At 44.9% G+C, this 23,115-nt stretch overlaps 1 protein-coding gene across 1 annotated transcript in view; it reads left to right on the top strand.

Annotated features, from left to right (window-relative positions):
- Nucleotides 1-23,115, top strand: part of GALNT2 (polypeptide N-acetylgalactosaminyltransferase 2) — a 1,163,038-nt gene that overhangs the window by 1,057,845 nt on the left and 82,078 nt on the right. The window lies entirely within an intron of this gene.

Genomic DNA, 23,115 nt, shown 5'->3' with positions numbered 1-23,115 from the left:
TCTTCTACGGAGGTAAGGGCTAGGTCTCCGGTGGGCAAACTGTATGCCCATGTCTGAGAGTCGCCCGATAACAAGGTTTTTTATAAATGTGACCTTTTGGGCCTCAGTTCCTGAAGATCGGGGTCTCAATTCGAAATAGGATAACACTCTACTCCTAAAATTACGAAAGTCAGATCTGTGACCAGAAAATCGTTCAGGTACGGGCATACGTATATCAACACTAGGAGGGGATCGCACCTCATCCACTGACGTCTGGAGGGCTTGAACAGACCCTGATAGGGCATCAATTAATGCTTGATGACTACCCAGCACTTGATTGATGTTATCCACCGAAGTGGCAAGTGTGCCCAGACGGTCAGTGCGTGCGTCCAAATTGTTTTTTGGTCTGGCGTTCTGTAACGATCGGTGTAACACAGAGAGGATCTGATTACCGGTGATCTGCAGTATCACTGGGAATACAGATATATACCAGATTATTGATGATCTGCAGTATCACCGATAATCAGATATATATGCTAACCTCTGGACACCTGAGTAGAGTAGTAGTGTTTGGTGCAACAGTAATACCTAGAGGACTCGGCCTCAGGGCAGTAAGGAGTACTGCACAAATTCCTTCCGGAGACCTGAACTCTCCCGGAGGGAGGAGTCAGGCTGAGAGTAGGAAGGACAACCTAGAGTGACACTCAGGAGGGAGTGTCACTACCAGGACTGGGAACCGCCTCTGACAGTAAGGTCGGTTCTCGAGGTCGGACAAACCAGGTCGTAACCACACAGACAGATACAGTACAGATTCAGAAGGCAGATGCGGGGTCTAAAAAACGAGCAGGGTACGGCAACAGGGTATCAGAAATATTGAGGTACAGAATCAGGAGGCAGATGCAGAGTCTTAGGGTGAGACGGGGTTCGGCAACAGAGTATCAGACTAGCAAGGTACAGGATCAGAGTACAGAAGAATAGTCAGTCAAGCAGAAGGTCATAACAAATAATTCAGTATAATTTCCTAACGCTAAGGTGTGAGATCCGTGGCCGTCAACACCTTTGGAAACTATGCTAGAACACAGATACAGACAGGTCTGAGTTCTACCACGAAGTGTTCGCAACGCCAGACAACCAGCAACTGAACAGCCAGCAGTATATATACACAGATACTCTCCAGCACCTCCCTAAGTGCTGGACCAATGAGAAAGAGCAGAGCTGGTCGGTCAGCTGACCTTTTTCTGGCTGCCATATAAGCTCTGCCTCTCCGCGCGCACGCGCGTCATTCTGAACCTAGAGGGACTATGAGTCCCAGCTACACCAACACTGTCTTGCAACGTTCCTGCTGCCCCATGCGCGGGGTTGGTCGCACCGCTGGCAGCCTCCCCGCGCTGGGACAAAGTATCGGTGGCAGGGTCATGCGCGCTAACCGCCGCGTCAGACGCAGTGGTTTCTCTGCGTTCCGCCATGCCCTTCCCGGAAACAGCCGCCTCACCCTGTACAGAGGCGGCTGTCTTTCCGTGCTTCCTCACAGATTTAAATCACAGCATGTGAAATTCTTGTGTTCAAAAAGGCAGGTGCATAAGTCATGAGCAAACAACTTGTGCTGTGATGACAATGTCAAAATTATGCATGAGATAGATGTCCTACCATATCAGAGGGTGGTGGTGGTGGGTGCAGGGCAAAAACGATTGCCTAACAGCCGCTTCGCGCAGCGGTGCTTCTTCCGAGGCTGTTCCAGATTTTCTGGCAACAAACTTTCTCCCGCAATGATTGCACCGAGTATTGTCCCGATACAGTTGATGCACCGTATTACCCTGCAACATCTTGATGCCCCATCCCTAGCCCCCACCCTCCCGATGCACCATCACCTACACAAAAGAAGAGCTTTTGAAATGGGAGACCAAGGCCCAGGCATGCCCCTGTGGGACAATGTCTGGACCCACATTGAACAATGGACCTGCAGCAGTAGTTACCGGCCTAGAGGCAGGAGAGCGGGTGCTCAAGTAAGACTCAAAAGGGAAGGCCTGAGGTCTCCCATCCCAGCCATTTTGCTAGTGAACATTTGCTCCCTCCCGAACAAGCTGGACGAGCTGCTACTACTACTTGGCAGTAAACCCTCGCTAAAAGGCAGCTCCCTAGTACTCTGCTTCACTGAGACCTGGCTAAGCAATACCATCCCCGACAACTCCCTCAACCTACCAGGCTTCAATCTTTTCCGTGCAGACTGTGACCACTCTCTCTCAGGGAAAAGTAAGGGCGGCGGAATCTGCTTTTGTATCAATGCTACTTGGTGCTCCAACACAACCATCCTGCAAAATTACTGCTCTTCAGACATCGAGTTTCTACTCATAAACTGCAGGCCTCAGTACTCATGAAGGGAGTCCACCTCCTATGTCCTCGCAGGTGTCTACGTTCCCCCGGATGCAGACATCAAGAATGCCCTGCATATACTCAGTGACACCATATCGTTGTGGGAGACGTCTCTTCCGGACACTCTCTTTATCATCTTGGGGGATTTTAATAGTGCAAACCTACGCCAGGAGCTGCCCCGATACAGGCAACATGTCACCTGCCCCATCAGGAACCAGAACACCCTGGACCATTGCTACACGGTCCTCAGAGACGCGTACAAGGCTACCCGCCGGGCTGCCCTATGTAACTCTGACCACTGCCTAATCCATCTGATCCCCACCTACAGAAGGCACCTTGAAACCTCCAAGCCAACTGTCAGGAGAGTCACCTCCTATATTAGTTTTTGCGAGGAGTCATGCATCCCAATGACGACTGTCAAAGTTATCCAAATAGCAAGCCCTGGTTTAAAGGCAGGCTCCGCCGACTCCAGAGGATCAAAGAGGAAGCACACAAATCTGGCACCCCAGAGGAGTTTAGGGAGGCCAGGAATACCCTGAATCAAGAGCTAAAGGCAACAAAGAGAGACTCCTTGAACAAACTGAGTATGAACCTGCAGTCCAACATCTCACGGGATGTCTGGAAAGGCCTCAGGGCTGCCACAAACTTAAAGCCCCTCCCCCTCCTTCAACACACACCTCAGCATTGCGGTAGCTGAGGAGCTCAACAAATTCTATTGCAGTTTCGAGCACCAATCCACTCACCTCATGAACCTAGCACTGAAATCCTCACCAAGGGAGCTTCTCCCAACCTCATCCTGCCAAACTGTCATTGCCTCCCTGGCAATGGAAATAGTCCGCGAGGCTGATGTATTATGGCACCTCCAGAAGCTCAACTCCAGGAAGGCTTCAGGCCCGGACGGCATATGCCCTACCTGCCTGAAAACCTGTGCAAGGCAGCTAGCCCCGATCCTCTCCTCCATCTTCAGTAAGTCCCCAAGAAGCCAGGAGTCACAGATCTTAACAACTACAGACCTGTCGCCTTAACTCCAATAATCATGAAGCCCTTTGAAAGACTCGTTCTCTCTTATCTGCGGGATCACACCACCACCATAATGGATAGCCAGGTAACTGGTATTGTTTAAAAGGGAATAAATATGGCAGCCTCCATATCCCTCTCGCTTCAGTTGTATTTTAAAATTCCTAAGTGTTGGCAGTTAAGAGATGCATTTCATTTTACATACTTTCAATCAACAAAATTGTAATATGCAAATTAGAGGAGTAAAGGTTGAGGTGTCTGAGTCGGAGTCCGTGGAATCCTAACCTGAGGAGTCAGTCGGTGGATTTTTGTCCCTACTCCACAGCCCTGGTTCAAACAAGTCTTCAAGCAAAGTTATTGAACAGGTAATAGATGATCCAGGTTATGAGATAGTTCAAGCAGATCTGCATGCAGTGTTAGATAGATGATGCAAGTTATGACACAGTTCCATTTAGTCTGCATGCAAAGTTATTCAACATGTAACAGATGCTCCAGGTAATATGTGATAAAGTTTATATGAGACTGCATGCACACTGTGCAGTTGGCTGGTAAGGAAAGTAGGATTCTACTTATTGTCCAGTTCAAGTAGCATGCAAGGGATATCCAATAACCGGCAAAGGTTGGTCCAGGCGGCAAGCATGGGGTATCCAGTAACTAGCAGAGGTCGGTCCAGGTGGCAAGCAAGGGGTATCCAATTACAGGCAAGGTTGGTTCAGGTAGCAATCAATGATTTCCAGGAATCAAGCAGAGGTTAATCACAACAGACAAGAGTAGTCAAATAAAAGCCAAGGTCAATATCCAGCGTATCATTAACAATTGAGTGCACACCCAGCAACTAGCCAAAGCTATGCTTATCACGAGCGATGAGTGGGAGCACTCTGCAGATTTAAATACAATACATCATCCAATCAGTGGCTGGCCACACTCCGCACATCCAATCACACAGTAAGGCCCTGCCTAGGTGTCAGCTGTAAAGTCAGCTGACGCCGCTCTGTCAGCTGACCGGAGTCAGCTGACTATTGTTTACGGTTGCGGAGGGCGTACTGGGAACGCTCTCTCTGCCTATCAGAATGTGCGGTCTGTGAGCCGGCAGCGTCATCATTGGGGAACAAGCGCCGAGACCTGGAAGCGGCGGATTCCGCCCGGGTCTTGGTGGAATCGATAACATCAACAGATGCATTCCTTATAGTACCCCTCCCCCTCAGAACACTCTAACCTAGGTTTGTCAGGATGTCTAGAATAAAATTCTTTAACAGCTAGACCATCATGAACCTGTTTGGTCGGAGCCCAAGATCTCTCCTCTGGTCCATACCCCTTCCAGTCAATAAGGAATTGAAGAGAATTGCGGAAAAATCGAGAATCAAGAATTCTCTCCACCTCATATTCTTGTTCACCATCAATTTTAACAGGTGGAGGAGGAGTATCTGAGTGCTCAAAATTGGCAGCAGATTTCAATAATGAAACATGAAATGAATTTACACCTCTCATGGTGCTGGGCAATTTTAATCTTTAAGTTACCTTACTGCTTTTCTTCAGGATAGGATATGGACCCATGAATTTAGGACCCATTTTAGCAGACGGTTGGCAGAGAGAAATATGTTGAGTGGAGACCCATACCAAATCCCCAGGAGAAAATTCTTCCTCCTCAGATCTGTGCATATAAAAAAAAAATTTGGATTATTAAAGGATACCACAACTGACATGTGGCATAATGAGATAAACATGGGTATGTACAGTGCCTAGCACACAAATAACTATGCTGTGTTCCTTTTTTCCTTTCTCTGCCTGAAATAGGTAAATATCAGGTATGTAAGAGGCTGACTCAGTCCTGACTCAGACAGGAAGTGACTACAGTGTGACCTTCACTGATAAGAAATTCCAACTATAAAACACTTTTAGAAGAAAATGGCTTCTGAGAGCAAGAAAGAGATAAAAAAGGGGGAAATTCTTATCAGTGAGGGTCACACTGTAGTCACTTCCTGTCTGAGGTAGGACTGAGTCAGCCACTTACATGCCTGATATTTACCTCTTTCAGGCAGAGAAAGAAAAAAAAGGAACACAGCATAGTTATTTGTGTGCTAGGCACTGTACATACCCATGTCTATCTCATTATGCCACATGTCAGTTGTGGTATCCTTTAACAGCATTCTTAATATTCTCCTGTACTTGTTTCCAGACCTGATTACAGCATGAATGCCATTCTTCCAGATCGGTACAAACTTGGAATGGTGACATTTTAGTTGAACTGTTAACCTGATTATTAATGACAAACTCAGCAAAAGGCAAACATTGAGCCCAATCCTCTTGACAATTAGCAACAAAACATCTCAAATATTGTTCAAGTAACTGATTCATTCTTTCAGTTTGACCATTGGTCTCTGGATGAAACCATGAAGAGAAGGAAAAAGAGATTCTCAAATTTTCACAGAAAGCTCACCAGAATTGAGACACAAACTGTACCACTCTATCAGAAACCACATTTTCAGGAATACCATGTAACTTAAAGATATTTTCAACACTATCTGCAAAGAGTTTGTATGTTCTCTCCGTGTCTGCGTGGGTTTCCTCCGGGCACTCCGGTTTCCTCCCACATTCCAAAAACATACGGATAAGTTAATTGGCTCCCCCTAAAAAAATTGGCCCTAGACTACAGTACTTACACTACATAATATAGACATATGGCAATGGTAGGGATTAGATTGTGAGCTCCTTTGAGGGACAGTTAGTGACAAGACAATATATATATAAACACTGTACAGCGCTGTGTAATATGTCGGCGCTATATAAATACTAAATAATAATAATAATAACAAAAATATTAGCTAATTCTTTGGCTGAAGGAAGTTTGGGCAATGAGACAAAATGAGCCATTTTGCTAAATCTATCGACTAACACCCAAATAACTGTTTTCCCTTGAGAGTTTGGTAGCTCCACAATGAATTCCATGGATATATGCGTCCATGGTTTCTCAGAAATGGGTAATGGGAGAAGACCACCCTTAACCACTTTACCCCCGGTGGTACGAATTTCTCCGTCCCTTTTTTCCCTCCTAAAAAACCAGGGACGGAGAAATCCGTACCTTCCGCGCTCCCGCCGCTGTCCGCGCTACCGCCGCTCGTGCGCGTGCACCCGCCGCTCGTGCACGCCGCCGCCTGCTTGCCCGGAGATCAATGAACGGGAAAATCCATTCCTGTTCGTTGATCTAAGCCCCCCGCAATGATCTGCTGCTTCTTTCAGAAACAGCGTGATCATTGTGAGTCTCCCAGCCTCCTACTGCTTCCTGTAAGCGTCCTTCCGGTCGCTTACAGGTCGCATGTAAACATACTCACTGTGACCATCTTGTGTCCAAATAGCAAACTACACCCTAATGCATTTTACACATACAAATAAATTGTTTTACATAATAAATTAACTCATTACCTCCCACACTCCCCAATTTTTTTTTTTTGTAATTAAAAAAAAAATATATATACAATAAAAAAAAAAACATAAATAGTTACCTTAGGGACTGAACTTTTTAAATATTTATGTCAAGAGGGTATAACACTGTTACTATATAAACTACGGGCTTGTAATTAGGGATGGACGCAAAACTGAAAAAAATGCACCTTTATTTCCAAATAAAATATTGGGGCCAAACATTGTGATAGGGACATAATTTAAACGGTTTTATAATCGGGAATAATGGGCAAATAAATTTCATGGGTTTTAATTACAGTAGCATGCATTATTTAAAAACTAATGGCCGAAAACTGAAAATAATAATTTTTTCCCACATTTTTTCCTATTTTCCCCATTAAAACACATTTAGAATAAAATAATTCTTGGCATAATGTCCCACCTAAAGAAAGCCTAATTGGTGGCGGAAAAAACAAGATATAGTTCATTTCATTGCGATAAGTAATAATAAAGTTATAGACGAATGAATGGACGGAGCGCTGAAAGGTGAAAATTGCTCTGGTGTTCAAGGGGTAAAACCCCTCAGCTGTGAAGTGGTTAATGAGGAGCAGATCAGTGATTTACTGCGGTCACAGACAGAACAAGATTTAACAAATGCAACATCATCTTTGTTCAAGGAAGACCACCAGACATGTCTTTTCAACAATTCAATTGTTTTCTTTTCCCCGGGATGACCCACCGATTTAACGTCATGAAATTGTTTCAATACTTGGAGTTTCAAATTGATGGGAACAAAACGTTTTTCAGGTGGCTTTACTTGAGGTGCCTGATCTTAAAGAGGAGCTGTTAGGTATAACACATATATCAGTAGCTAAATATTGGCTGTACTTACATTACATATCCATTTCACTGTCCACGTTTGGATTTCACAGAATTTTTATATTTTATTTGCAGAGATTGATGCTCCTGACAGTTCATGGCAGGTTCCATCTTTGACTGTCTTTTATGAAGCCAATTGAGATGTAATATACTCCCTTACCCTGCTTCCTGATTGATTGATTATTCTTTAGCCCTCCCAAGTCCCAGCCCTCAGACACTCCCACCAGTCTCTGGTCTAACGGGGGCATATTGTCTGTCACAATATACCCCGGGGGGGGGCGGGCGAGCATGCTGTCAGTCGCGAGGGGGGGTGGGTGGTGCAGGCGATCGCGCTGTCAGTCGTGGGGGGCGCAGGCGAGCGCTGTCAGTCACGGGGCAATCGCGCTGTCAGTCATGGTGGGGGATGGTGCGGACGATTGCGCTGGGAGTTGCGAGGGGGCGCAGGTGATCGGGCTGTCAGTTGCGGGGCGGGGGGGTGCGGCCAATTGCGCCGTCAGTCGGGGGGTGGGCGAGCACGCTGTCAGTCGCAGCGGGGGTGCGGATGATCGCGCTATCAGTCGCGGGGGGGCGCAGGCAATTGTGCTGTCGCAGGGTGGGGGGTGAGGGCGAGCATGCTGTTAGTCGCGAAGGGGAGCTATCGATCACGCTGTGAGTCGCAGGGGGGGGGTGTGGGCAATCGCGCTGTCAGTCGAGGGGAGGCTGTCAGATGAACAGAGGTGTGGATGGGGAAGGAGGGGGAGCTAGTCTACTTTAGGGGACCCACTGGAAATCCCCATAGACAAAGTGACAGCACTGCAAACCGCAGCGATTTACCGCCTTACTGCCTCCACAACCCCCACATGCTATATATCATTACAAAGCTCTGAATATTCTCTACCGGACTATATAAAGCTTTCCATGCTGCGATACAAACCTGCTGAGTAAATGGCCCCGAAACACCGCACTCGCGTTTGCATTTTCTTTCTTCTGTGTTTTGGAAATTCTTCCTCCTGATTGGAGGAATGTTGTGCTGGGGGCGTGAGTTAGTGAAGAGGGGAAAAAAGGAGATAGGAAGCAGCCAATCAGGCTTCAGTTAAGAATTAGGGTGGGATAGGGAAATGAAGGGGAGGACCAGGGAGGGCAGTAGGGAGAAGAAGCAGCCCCAGCATGCTCTGCACCTTCTATTATGCGGCCTGCGGCCTCCTTAGCAGCTTGGGGATAAAGAGAATTGCTATTCAGCCAACTAAAAAGTAAGATAGCTTTTTAACTTCAGTATTGTCTTTTTGGCTTCCTTCCACACTGTTTAACAAAGGGGAACAGAGATGTAAATTATCTTTTTTTGCCTAACAGTTACTCTTTAATGAGACTCTGAAGCGAGAATAAATCTCGCTTCAGAGCTCATAGTTAGCAGGGGCATGTGTGCCCCTGCTAAAACGCCGCTATCGCGCGGCTAAACGGGGGTCCCTTCACCCCCAAACCCACCCCTGCAAAACTTGGTCGTAGATTTAGTCGTGATTTATTTCTTCCTGGAGGCAGGGCTAACTGCTGCAGCCCTGCCTCCAGTCGCGTCTATCAGCGGCGCATCGCCGCCTCTTCCCCGCCCCTCTCAGTGAAGGAAGACTGAGAGGGGCGGGGGAGAGGCGGAGATGCACGCTGACAGACACGCGTGGGGCAGCCTGCCCCAATGTGGAAGCGCTCCCCGGCTGTACGGAACGGATTTGGGGGTGAAGGGACCCCCTTTAAGCCACGGGATAGCTGCGTTTTAGCAGGGGCACACATGCCCCTGCTAACTATGAGGTCTGAAGCGAGATTTATTCTCGCTTCAGACTCTCTTTAAGCAGCATAATACTTTTCTTAGGAGTCAAAGGAACAGGATCATTATTAGAGACTTCTTTTTCAAAACAGCGAGACAAGGCATCTGCCTTAATATTTTTTGAACCAGGTTTATACGTAATGACAAAATTAAATCTGGAAAAAAAACGAAGCCCATCGAGCTTTCCTTGAATTCAATCGTTTAGCATTTTCAATATATTTAAGATTTTTATCGTCAGTATAAACTGTTACTGGATTTTCAGCCCCTTCTAACCAATATCTCCATTCCTTCAGAGCAAGTTTAACCCCTAGAAGTTCTCTATTCCCAATATCAGTGTAACAAACTTCTGCAAGCTGCTCTGATAGTTTGGAGCAGCTGGCGGAAGCTTCCCCTTTCTCTTTGATCAAAGGCATTCCCGGCTTCCCTGTAGATGTGAATCAGAATGATGGCATCCCCGGCTCCCCTATAGAGGTGGGTCAGCGTGTTGGTTCTAGCAGGACATGCACAGCTCAGAGCTGTCTTTATGGGCTGAGGAGGCGTGTCTGATGGCGTGTCAGCGGTGATGTCATCAGCTGACACCTTTTTGCAGGAGGTGCTGTCATCTCTGGAGGCTGGGTTTGTGCTCTGCCTCCTGGGTATTTAAGGCCAGAGTATTCACTTGCTCGTTGGCCTTGATACTAATCAGTTCACTGGTTCTTGGCCTGTCAGTGAGTTTCGAGAGCTACATTCATATATTGTGTAAACGCACAATATATACGTACTCTAGTTAGTCAGTCTTGCTTTTTGTAATTATATATTATCATAATATTTTGAAGTAACATCTTATTGTATATTTATCTGTGTACCAACCTCTTGGCCTGCCTCTTGACATCGCAAAAAAAGTTTACGGGTTCACGTTCTGATTTCAGTAATTTCCGTAACAGATGTATGTCCTACTTTGAGGTCAGGTCTAGATCTTCGGGAACAGAGTCCCAGAAGATTACGCTGATTAAGTCCTTACTGCAGGGTGACTCACAAACCTGGTCCTATGGATTAAATCCAGATCATGTAGCTCTCACCTCGGTTGAAAGGTTTTTTTTGATGCCATGGCAACCATATATGCTGATCCTGATATTTCAGCCACAGCTACTCATAAATTACGAGACTTAGGTCAGGGTAGGCATACTGTTGAGGAGTATGCGGCTGAGTTTAGGAATTGGCCTGTACCCATTAAATGGGGTGGGGCAGCGCTCTTAGACCAATTTCTTTTCGGCCTAGCCAATTCTGTAAACAATGTATTTGTGAGCCAGCCTGAGCCTAGGAATCTAGAGGATGCTATTTCTCTGGCCATCAACGTTGACAGACGGATTAGACACCGACGTCAGGGAAAAGTCTATTCCGTCTCAGGGAACCTCCGGTCAGGTGAAGAACCCATGCAACTGGGCTTCTCCAGATTTTCACCTGCGGAGAAGTTTACGAGAAGCAGGAGGGACTCTGTATGTATTGTGGTGAGAAGGGTCATTTTGCTCAAATTTGCTCTGCAAAGAAGGCTCCGGAAAACTCCAGCGCCTAGGTGAAGTTGGGGAACTTCACTTGGGCGAGCTAGTTTTTCCTCTCAAAATGAAAAAGTTTTGATTGCCAGTTACTATACATTGGGACGGTAAGTCGTTCCAATCAGAAGCCTTTATCGATTCCGGTGCGGCAGGTAACTTTATTGATACCACTTTTGCAGCCAATCTGGGTATTTCTGCCATTCCTGGCAGAGCAAGCTTTATGTCACAGCTATTGACGATACTCCATTGCAGACTATAAAACACATTTCTATTACACCTGAAATATCAGTACAAGTTGGAGCTTTGCATTATGAAAAAATTCAGTTCTATATGCTCAGAATGCCGTCCAGTCCTATTGTATTAGAAAAAAAAAATTGGTGGATTATGCCCATGTATTGATTACAGGGGGTTAAACAAAATTACGGTAAAAAATAGATACCAGTTGCATTTGATTGATGACCTATTCGCTCAGGTATCAGGGGCTAGAATATTCTCCAAACTGGATTTGCGGGGTGCTTATAATTTGATTAGAATACGTCAAGGGGACGAGTGGAAGACAGCCTTCAACACTCAGGACGGTCACTATGAGTATATGGTGATGCCCTTTGGTCTGTGTAATGCACCCGCTGTTTTCCAAGATTTTGTAAATTACATATTCAGGGATGTTTTTGGGAGATTTGTGGTTGTCTTCTTGGATGACATTCTAGTGTACTCTAATTCTTTGTCCGAACATCAGAGTCGTATAAGATTTGTTCTACAGAAACTGAGGGAGAAATCCTTATTTGCTAAATTCGAGAAATGCCTGTTTGAGGTTACACAAGTTCCTTTCCTGGGTTATGTTATTTCAGACACTGGCTTGTGTATGGATGAGAAAATACTGTCAGCAGTACTGGACTGTCCACCACCCAAAGGCCTCAAGGCCATTCAACGGTTTATTGGTTTTGCCAATTACTACCGTAGATTCATGAAGAATTTTTCCTCCCTGGTTGCCCCTCTAACTGACTTGACAAAAAAGGATGCAGAGCCTGTCAATTGGTCTCTGCAGGCATACAAAGCTTTTTATGACCTAAAAACAGCTTTCTGCTCTGCTCCCATCCTCACTCACCCTGATGTAAACTTACCTTCTATTGTTGAGGTTGATGCTTCTGAGTTGGGGGTGGGAGCCTTTCTCTCTCAGTTTTCCGGTCGTCCGGAACAGTTGCACCCCGTTACTTCTTCTCCAAGTAATTCTCTCCAGCAGAACGCAATTACGACATTGGTAACCAAGAACTGCTGGCGGTCAAGATGGCTTTTGAGGAGTGGAGGCACTGGCTAGAGGGAGCAATTCATCCAATTACAGTCTATACAGATCACAAAAATCTGGAATACATTGGGGGGGCTAAAAGGCTTAATCCCAGGCAGGCACGATGGGCACTATTCTTTTCTCGTTTCAATTTTGTAATCACGTATAAACCTGGGTCCAAGAATGTGAAGGCTGATGTCTTATCCAGAACCTTTGAACCTGAAACATCTCAGGACGTTTCTCCTAAAAAGATTGTGCCCACACATTGCGTTCTGTGAGTGCTACTAACACTCAAGAATTTCCAAATTTGTATGGGTCTCTACAGTCTTTTCAACAAGATAGCCCTCCGGAGAAACCTCCTGGAGTTTATTTTGTACCCTTGCACTTACGTCTTCAGATACAACAGAGTAACCAAGCAGCTCAGGGTGACCCAAACTACTAGAAATGTATAGGGGGATGAAAGGAACCAAAAAGCCCTCCTACTAAAAAAGCAAAGCTAGGTGTAATTGCCTTCTTAAAACAGAAGGAAATTTGCAATAATTCAGTTATAAATGAACATTTGTGGTTACCCACAATGCACACCTACTAAATATGCAAATTATCCCTTTCCGCCCTTGTGAGGCCAAGCAAGCATCCAGAACCGCTGGTTTATAGCAAGCCTATAGCTTTAAGTTTTACACAGCCATATCAAACCCACGTGTAGACAGCCTGTTTCGGACTTTTGGTCCTCATCAGTACATGACAGGGATTGATAAGGCTGTATGAAATAGGGCTTGCTTGGCTTAACAAGGGCGGAAAGGGATAATTTGCATATTTAGTAGGTGTGCATTGTGGGTAACCACAAATGTTCATTTATAACTGAATTATTGCAAATGTCCTTCTGTTTTAAGAAGGCAATTACACCTAGCTTTGCTTTTTTAGTAGGAGGGTTTTTTGGTTCCTTTCATCCCCCTATACATTCCTAGTAGTTTGGGTCACCCTGAGCTTCTTGGTTACTCTGTTGTACTCGACCAAGCCCTATTTCATACAGCCTTATCAATCCCTGCCATGTACTGATGAGGACCAAAAGTCCGAAACAGGCTGTCTACATGTGGGTTTGATATGGCTGTGTAAAACTTAAAGCTATAGGCTTGCTATAAACCAGCGGTTCTGGATGCTTGCTTGGCTTAACAAGGTCGGAAAGGGATAATTTGCATATTTAGTAGGTGTGCATTGTGGGTAACCACAAATGTTCATTTATAACTGAATTATTGCAAATTTCCTTCTGTTTTAAGAAGGCAATTACACCTAGCTTTGCTTTTTTAGTAGGAGGGCTTTTTGGTTCCTTTCATCCCCCTATACATTCCTAGTAGTTTGGGTCACCCTGAGCTGCTTGGTTACTCTGTTGTACTCGACCAAGCCCTATTTCATACAGCCTTATCAATCCCTGCCATGTACTGATGAGGACCAAAAGTCTGAAACAGGCTGTCTACATGTGGGTTTGATATGGCTGTGTAAAACTTAAAGCTATAGGCTTGCTATAAACCAGCGGTTCTGGATGCTTGCTTGGCTTAACAAGGGCGGAAAGGGATAATTTGCATATTTAGTAGGTGTGTATTGTGGGTAACCACAAATGTTCATTTATAACTGAATTATTGCAAATTTCCTTCTGTTTTAAGAAGGCAATTACACCTAGCTTTGCTTTTTTAGTAGGAGGGCTTTTTGGTTCCTTTCATCCCCCTATACATTCCTAGTAGTTTGGGTCACCCTGAGCTGCTTGGTTACTCTGTTGTACTCGACCAAGCCCTATTTCATACAGCCTTATCAATCCCTGCCATGTACTGATGAGGACCAAAAGTCCAAAACAGGCTGTCTACATGTGGGTTTGATATGGCTGTGTAAAACTTAAAGCTATAGGCTTGCTATAAACCAGTGGTTCTGGATGCTTGCTTGGCTTAACAAGGGTGGAAAGGGATAATTTGCATATTTAGTAGGTGTGCATTGTGGGTAACCACAAATGTTCATTTATAACTGAATTATTGCAAATTTCCTTCTGTTTTAAGAAGGCAATTACACCTAGTCTTCAGATACTTCAGGTATTTTATGACTAAATTGGCAGGGCACCCTGGGGAAACTAAAACCTTAGATCTCCTGTCCCGTCATGTGTGGTGGCCTTCTATTAACAGGGACTGCAAAGCTTTTGTGGCAGCCTGTGCCACTTGTGCCAGAAATAAGGTGTTCCGGGCTGCCCCCGGGGCCATCTTATGCCATTACCCATTCCATCGAGACCCTGGTCCCATCTCTCGATGAATTTTGTGGTGGACCTACCCTCCTCTGGAGGTAAAACGGTAATGTGGGTCATTATCGACCGTTTTAGTAAGATGGCACATTTTGTACCGGACTACCCTCAGCTCAGGAATTGGCTAAACTATTCATTACACATGTATTTCGCCTACATGGAATTCCTGAGAATATAGTGTCAAATGGGGGTTCAATTTATTTCACGTTTCTGGTGTGCTTTCAGCAGTCTCTTGGGTATCAAGCTGTCCTTTTCGTCTAGGTTTCACCCTGAAACCAATGGTCAGACAGAAAGAACTAATCAATCACTAGAGCAGTATTTCTGCTGTTTTGTGTCAGACTGTCACATAAAAATAAGCTATATTGAAAAGCTCAGAATGGTCACTCCTCATACATACACATCAAGAGCAACTAATCACATGAAAGATATAGAAAAATACAGGAATAACCTTAAGAAAAATGTCATCTCAATATATAAATACTAGATGCATCCCATAAATTATCCCTAAAAGTGCGGAAAAAACCTAAGCCTAAGATACACTGGCCCCGATTGCCACCCAGACCCAACTTATCTCAAATACAAAAGGATAAATCATACTCACTATTTAAACCTCCTCGACCCATAGTTCCTAAACGTCTAATCCATCCTGCTTAAAATGTTAACAATGCTTTTAATCTATCTCCACCACGTAACGTCCTAGGTACGCTGTCTATGACTTGAATCCTAAATTGTGACACTGAATGTCGAAACTCGACAAAATGGGACGACACTGCTTGTTCCCGATTCTGGCCACGTATGGCACACTTGTGTGATGAAAGACGCACACGTAAAGGTTGTATCGTCATACCGACATAAGCTAAGCCACAAGGGCATTTAATGAGATATACTACATATGTTGAATCGCAAGAATAGCGTCCACGGATCTTAAACTCAGTTCCCAAAGATGGGTGATTAAAACTATCACCCTTCATAATGTGGCTGCAAGCATGGCAACTTAAGCATGGATAAGTGCCAAATTTGCTCGCCAAGTCAGTCGCTGCAGGGGTCGTCCCATATTTGTCTGGTCCCACTTTATCCCTAATCGTGGGAGGTCTTTTGAAGGACAGAAGTGGAGGATATCTAAACTCATGAACTTGTGGGAAGGACTGGCGTAAGAGGCCCCAGTGTTTCCGTATAATGACCCCCAGCTGAGCGCTGCAGGCATTATAAGTGGAAACAAAGGGAAGTCTAAGGCCCTGCTGGTGTCTAGGTCTACTGTCCCGTTCCTTGAAAGTATGGTCAGAATAACCTCGTTGTTTAAATTTAGAAACAGTCTCCTGTAGTCGTTGGTCACGCATAATCGGATCTGAAACTATCTTTGAAACTCTCGCAAATTGTCCCCGGGGAATATGTTCTCTCACTGATCGGGGATGGAAACTAGAAAATTGTAAGAGGGAATTACGGTCAGTAGATTTAACATAAAGGTCCGTGATAAAATGGTTTCCTTGATGGATCACCACAGTATCCAAAAACGGAACACGTTCCAAATCTGAGTGGGCAGTTAGTCTAATAGATGGACACTTATTACTCAACTCACATATAAATAGATCGAGCTCCAAACGTGGCCCCCTCCACACGCAAAATACATCGTCAATGTATCGCCACCAACATAAAACATGTCGGCGGAAGTACAGACTTTGATACACAAATGCCTCCTCATAGAGGCCCATAAAAAGATTGGCGTAGGAGGGGGCCACGTTGGAGCCCATTACCGTTCCTCTCAGCTGTCTATAAAAATTACCACCAAAGAAGAAGTAATTCTCTTCCAGAATAATGTGTAATAATTGAACCGCAAACTTCCTATGTGGAGTCTGTAAATCAGAATGTGTTAACAAAAACCAATCGACAGCCTCCACACCCCTATCATGTGGGATGGAGGTGTAGAGGCTCTCAACATCCAACGTAACAAGAAGAACATCCTCATCCCCAACATCTAATGAGCTAAGTTTACTAAGGAACATAGAAGTATCCCTCAAATATGAATCCAGTCCAATAACTAAAGGCTGAAGAAGTCTATCCAAAAAAACTGCTAATGGGACAAACACAGAATCCACGCCGGCCACAATGGGTCGCCCTGGTGGCCGGCGTGGATTCTTGTGAATCTTAGGAAGAATATATAAAGTAGGAGTAGCTGGATACTCTTTTTTTTAAAGAAATCTTCTCAGGTCACTATCAATAATATCCTGTTGGATAGCTTTATCAAGAAGATGATCAATTCTTCGAATGATGTTGGCTAAAGGATCACCACCAAGTCTTAGATAGACCTCTTGTTGGGCCAATTGATTCAAAATTTCCTCTTGATAGTATGATGTATCTAATACCACCACTGCACCGCCTTTGTTGGCTGCGCAGATGGCTGTCAATGCCTCTCTTTCCTGTTTACTCATATTGAAGTTGACCTGAGTTCTTCTTTGTTTAAAATCTTGCTCCACTTTCTTAAGATCATCCATAACATTCTTGGAAAACAGTTCCACAACAGTGTTATAAACTGTTCTAATCACCTCTTTCCGGCACCAGCAACTTCTTATAGTTGCGTCTCACGGACTGTGAGATAACTTGACTCTCAACACAGCAAGCCGGAGATAGACTTTCTCAGGCTTCTTCAATATTCACGTTATTTATTCAGGAAACAGAAATACAGATAGATACAGTTCATCATATCCTAGCCACGCCAATCTTCATGTTGCGTTACAAGCTTCTTGATTAAACTTCCTGCTGAAGTCAATCAGGTACCTTCTTTCTAAACTACGTTACACTAGACTACCTATGTACAGCATATATTATATCAGATTACATATCGAATGAAAATACTTAGAAGTTCCAGTCAGCATTGAGAGCTAGTGTGAAAGTAGGAAGCAGAGTGAGCTCCCATCGCTCATTCGGGGTTTAATACCGACTCGGAAAGAGTTAAATATGACATCATCTTCGCCATCCCCTAGATCAGACTATTGGTGGAGCCCCCTCGTGGGGTCATAATACCCACCTACTCAATTAATATTTAATGAAGCTTTTGACATACATACAAGGAATTCGGTATTTAGTAAATATGGCTGATGTTTATTGTTCTAGTGGTGTACATGCACAGGTCAGGGAGACCTGTGGCCTTGTCCATAGAACAGCTTCTTGGTATGTTCTGGTTCTGCTGATAGAACTGCAGATTTTCTCTCTAAGAGAAAATTCCCTTAAAGGGCAGGTCTGCTCCCCAAGCCTTTTTGACTAACTCAGTCCAAATAACTGAGGCCTACTTAAATTATAACAAACAGGATTACTCAGTGGCATGAACGAACTCTTGTTCCTAAGACCAAAATCTCGAAGATGTAAAGAGTCATCATCACTTGGGGAAAATCTATTTGGCATTGGATTATTAGAAAAAAATACTTTCAATTTAAGAGATCTAAAAAAATCAAAAACACTCCTGTTCAAGTTGAAAAAAATCAGGTAATCTTGTGGGACAGTAGGATAGTCCATGACTAAGGGCTCGTATCTCGATACCAGTAAGGGAGTATGAAGAGATGTTAACCACTAATTCTTGCGTTGTCTCAACACTCTCTTGGAAAGTTGCTGCGTGCCTCTGTTGTTGTTGGTATTTCCGTCGGACCCTCCTGCCCCCTCGTCGTTTTTTCGTTGTGTAGGGCGAGGGGAGGCATCTCTAGAGGATGATTGACCCTCACTAGAGGACCCATCAGTGGACTTCCCTTTGTTTCCACTTATAATGCCTGCAGCGCTCAGCTGGGGTTCATTATACGGAAACACTGGGGCCTCTTACGCCAGTCCTTCCTACAAGTTCATGAGTTTAGATATCCTCCACTTCTGTCCTTCAAAAGACCTCCCACGATTAGGGATAAAGTGGGACGAGACAAATATGGGACGACCCCTGCAGCGACTGACTTGGCGAGCAAATTTGGCACTTATCGATGCTTAAAGAGACTCCGTAACAAAAATTGCATCCTGTTTTTTATCATCCTACAAGTTCCAAAAGCTATTCTAATGTGTTCTGGCTTACTGCAGCACGTTCTACTATCACTATCTCTGTAATAAATCAACTTATCTCTCTCTTGTCAGACTTGTCAGCCTGTGTCTGGAAGGCTGCCAAGTTCTTCAGTGTTGTGGTTCTGTGATGCATCTCCCCCTCCAGGCCCCTCTCTGCACACTGCCTGTGTATTATTTAGATTAGGTAAGCTTCTCTCTTATCTTTTACAAGCTGGATAAATCCTCCTCTGAGCTGGCTGGGCTTTCACATTCTGAGGAATTACATACAGGCAGAGCTGTCTGCACTCTGCAGGACGAAACACCCTGACACTTCAGTGGAAGATAGCTGCAGGGGGAAAGAAACACACAAATGATCTCTTGAGATTCAAAAGGAAGGGTGTATACAGCCTGCTTGTGTATGAATGTATTTTCTATGTGTGGACATACTGTACATTAACCTACTTCCTGTTTTGGTGGCCATTTTGTTTGTTTGTAAACAAACTTTTTAAAACTGTTTTTAACCACTTTTAATGCGGCGAGGAGCGGCGAAATTGTGACAGAGAGTAATAGGAGATGTCCCCTAACGCACTGGTATGTTTACTTTTGTGCGATTTTAACAATACAGATTCTCTTTAAGTTGCCATGCTTGCAGCCACATTATGAAGGGTGATAGTTTTAATCACCCATCTTTGGGAACTGAGTTTAAGATCCGTGGACGCTATTCTTGCGATTCAACATATGTAGTATATCTCATTAAATGCCCTTGTGGCTTAGCTTATGTCGGTATGATGACACAACCTTTACGTGTGCGTCTTTCATCACACAAGTGTGCCATACGTGGCCAGAATCGGGAACAAGCAGTATCGTCCCATTTTGTCGAGTTTCGACATTCAGTGTCACAACTTAGGATTCAAGTCATAGACAGCGTACCTAGGACGTTACGTGGTGGAGATAGATTAAAAGCATTGTTAAAATGTGAAGCAGGATGGATTAGACGTTTAGGAACTATGGGTCGAGGAGGTTTAAATAGGGGCTATGATTTATCCTTTTGTATTTGAGATAAGTTGGGTCTGGGTGGCAATCGGGGCCAGTGTATCTTAGGCTTAGGTTTTTTCCGCACTTTTAGGGATAATTTATGGGATGCATCTAGTATTTATATATTGAGATGACATTTTTCTTAAGGTTATTCCTGTATTTTTCTATATCTTTCATGTGATTAGTTGCTCTTGATGTGTATGTATGAGGAGTGACCATTCTGAGCTTTTCAATATAGCTTATTTTTATGTGCTTTGTGCGTATATTTTTACGTTTTTTTTTGCGTATTGCATTTATTTTTATTCACTATTTTGAATTCTTTTGCGTATTTTTATACGCCACTCCCACAATTTTTACGCGTTCTTTCTTGTCAGTATTCATGCAGATGGTTTTACGCGTTACTTTCATGTTTTTACGCGTCTGAATACAATATATGCGTACTTTTTTACGCGTCTGAATACAATCTATGCGTACATTTTTACGCGTCACGTGATTTTTTTACGCGTACACGGCAGTTCCCCATCAGGTCCGTTTTTTCCTATCGAGTGTGGTTTAGCAGCCGTTTTTTCTGTGGGAGTGTTGTTTGACAGTGATGTCACTTGTGGGATGTACTTCCTGTGTACTGAAGTTCCCCATCAGGTCCTCTGCTTTTTGATCTGCTCTGATTGGTCACTTCTCAAGTCCTATTTGTGGATTGGTTAACATTTGAATGTGTAGCCATATAAAAGGAGGTATGTGAGCATTGTTTGTCATTATGAGCTTGCAACTTGAAGAAGAAGCATGTCGCTTCGAAACAGCGGGCTGTAGTTGCCTTCAGCTCAATCTTGTTATGTGATTTTATTGCACAAATAAAAGAGCTATCTTTTTCACTTTAGCGGTGCTGATGATACTTCCTTTTTGTTCACCTGAGTTTAAATTTTCCCCGGGAGACCTTGTGTGGGTTTCTACCCATAATATTCCTTTACGCCAACAATCTGTGAAGTTGGGTCCTAGGTTTATTGGTCCTTACCCCATTCAGGAGAAAATTAATGATGTGGTGTATAGGGGGACACTACCCCAGTCTATCAAAGGAATGAATTATTTTCATGTCTCTCTTTTGAAACTAGCTGCCAACACCATTTCACCTTCGGCTCCTCCTCCTGTTGAGGTGGATGGTGAACCCGAATATGAAATTGAGAGAATTATATTCCTGCACAGCAAATTCATGCCAATGAATTAATTCAGGAATTCCATCGTCAACATCCTGGTAAACCAGGTGGGGAGTGTCCGGAGTCCACCCCTCGAGGGGGGGCGGGGGGGGGGGGGGTAATGTAACAAACTTACCTGCTGTGGTCTCTGCAAGCTGCTCTGATAGTTTGGAGCAGCTGGAGGATGCTTTCTCTTTGATCAAAGGCCATCCCCGGCTTCCCTGTAGACGTGATACAATATGATGGCATCCCTGGCTTCTCTATAGATGTGGGTCAGCGTGTTGGTTCTGGCATGACGCACGCAACTTAGAGCTATCTTTATAGACTGAGGAGGCGTGTCTGATGGGGTGTCAGCTGTGGTGTCAACAGCTGACACCTTTTTGCAGGAGGTGCTGTCATTTCTGGGGGCTTGGTTTGTGCTCTGCCTCCTGATGTATCCTGCGCCAATTAAGCCTAATTTGAGCGATTACTTGTGAGAGCAACCCTACCGGCCACCAAAAATAACGTTGCACCAATTCCAAAGTTTTAGATTGTACAAAATGACCGGCCAGTTGATGATCATGACAAAGTTAAAACGCTGCCACCTGACATTCCTCAGGCTCAAAGATCTTGTCTCCATGATACCAGAGTCCATCATTGTGAGTCAGAATAGGAATCAGAATCAATTTTATTTCGCCAAGTACAGCAAAGCTGTACTCGGAATTCTTTGTGGTACACATGGCATAGGCATAGTAAGGAAAACAAAACGCACAACACAACACAAACAGTTGGAGTTACAGTAATGGTATTGGTCTAACCCACATTAGTAGCAGACCCTGGTCATCAGTTAGTGTTCTTCCTGTCGTGCAGGAACAGTCAATACTGATAATAGTAATGATAATGATAATAGTAATAATGATGATGGTTGATGGTGGCCCCCATCCTGCCCAGGGCAGCGAGAACCAGGGCGGGCAGCGGCGAGGACTTGCTGGAAGGCCCCACTAGGGCATGCCAGAAGGAGGGCCTGACGGGGAGGTTGGAGTTCAGCAGCCGAACCGCTTGGGGGAAGAAGGTGTTCTTCCGTCTGGAAGTTTTGCATGGTATAGTCCTGTAGCGGTGGCCCAATGGGAGAAGCTTGAAGTAGCGTCTGCCTGGGTGGGAGGGGTCACAGGAGATCACAGTGGCCCTCTTCATCATCCTAGCGGAGTGGAGGAGATCAAGTGGTGGAAGAGGAGACCCTATGATTCTCTCTGCGTCAGTTATGACTCTCTGCAGTTTGTATTTTTCGCTGGCCGTTGCACCCATGTACCATACAATGATTGAGGAGCAGAGGATGGATTCTATAGTGGCAGTATAGAAGCTGGCCAGCAGCTTCCTGGGCATGCCGAATTTCTTCAGTTGGCGCAGGAAGAACAGCCTCTGCTGAGATTTCTTCTGAATGTTGGTGGTGTTCTGCCCCCACTTAAGGTTGTTGGAGAGAGTCGTGCCGAGGAACCGCACAGATGTCATCCTAGAGACTTCGGTACCACCAATGAGGACAGGTGGGAGGGGGGGCAGGGTTCTTTCTGAAGTACACGATTAGTTCAACGGTCTTAGCGACGTTGAGTACTAGGTTATTGTCACTGCACCAGTTGCAGATTCTCTCTACTTCGCTGTGGTACTCATGCTCTCCGGAGCTGCCATTTAGGCCGATGATGGTGGTGTCGTCTGCAAATTTGATGATTTTCACAGAGTCCGCGGATGATATGCAATTGTTGGTATATAGGGAGAACAATAGTGGTGACAATACACAGCCTTGTGGAGCCCCTGTATTGGTGGTTCTGATGCTGGAGTAGCAGTTGCCGAGCTTCACCTGTTGCGTTCTGTTTGTCAGGAAGTCCTTGATCCATGCCCGAAGGGAGGGATCTACTCCGAGCCGCGTCAGATCTGTGAGCAGGATGTCTGGGCAGATCGTGTTGAACGCTGAGCTGAAATCTAGGAACAGGATCCTGGCGTAGGAGGCAGGGTTGTCTAGGTGCTCAGTGAGGCATGCCAGGCTGGCATTGATGGCATCCTCCACGAATCTATTTGCCCTATAAGCAAATTGGAGCTGGTCGAGGTGGGCATCCGTGTGCTTCTTCAGATGGGCAAGGACCAGCCGTTCAAGGAGCTTCATAGCGTTGGAGGTTAGGGCCACTGGTCGGAAGTTGTTGTGCTCAGTGCTGCCGTTTTTTTGGGGGACTGGTACCATATCGGACCGCTTAAAACACGGGGGAACAGTACCATCCGATAATGACCGCTCGAATAAGGAGGTGAGCACAGGGGCTAGCTGATTGGCACAGGTTCTCAGGCAGATTGACGACACTCCATCTGGGCCAGAAGACTTCCTGGGGTTCAGC

The sequence above is a fragment of the Hyperolius riggenbachi genome, chromosome 4 (genome assembly GCF_040937935.1).
Source record: "Hyperolius riggenbachi isolate aHypRig1 chromosome 4, aHypRig1.pri, whole genome shotgun sequence".
Taxonomy (NCBI): Eukaryota; Metazoa; Chordata; class Amphibia; order Anura; family Hyperoliidae; genus Hyperolius; species Hyperolius riggenbachi.
The sequence above is the reverse complement of the archived record's forward strand: the minus strand, read 5'-3'. Positions and strand labels throughout refer to the sequence as shown.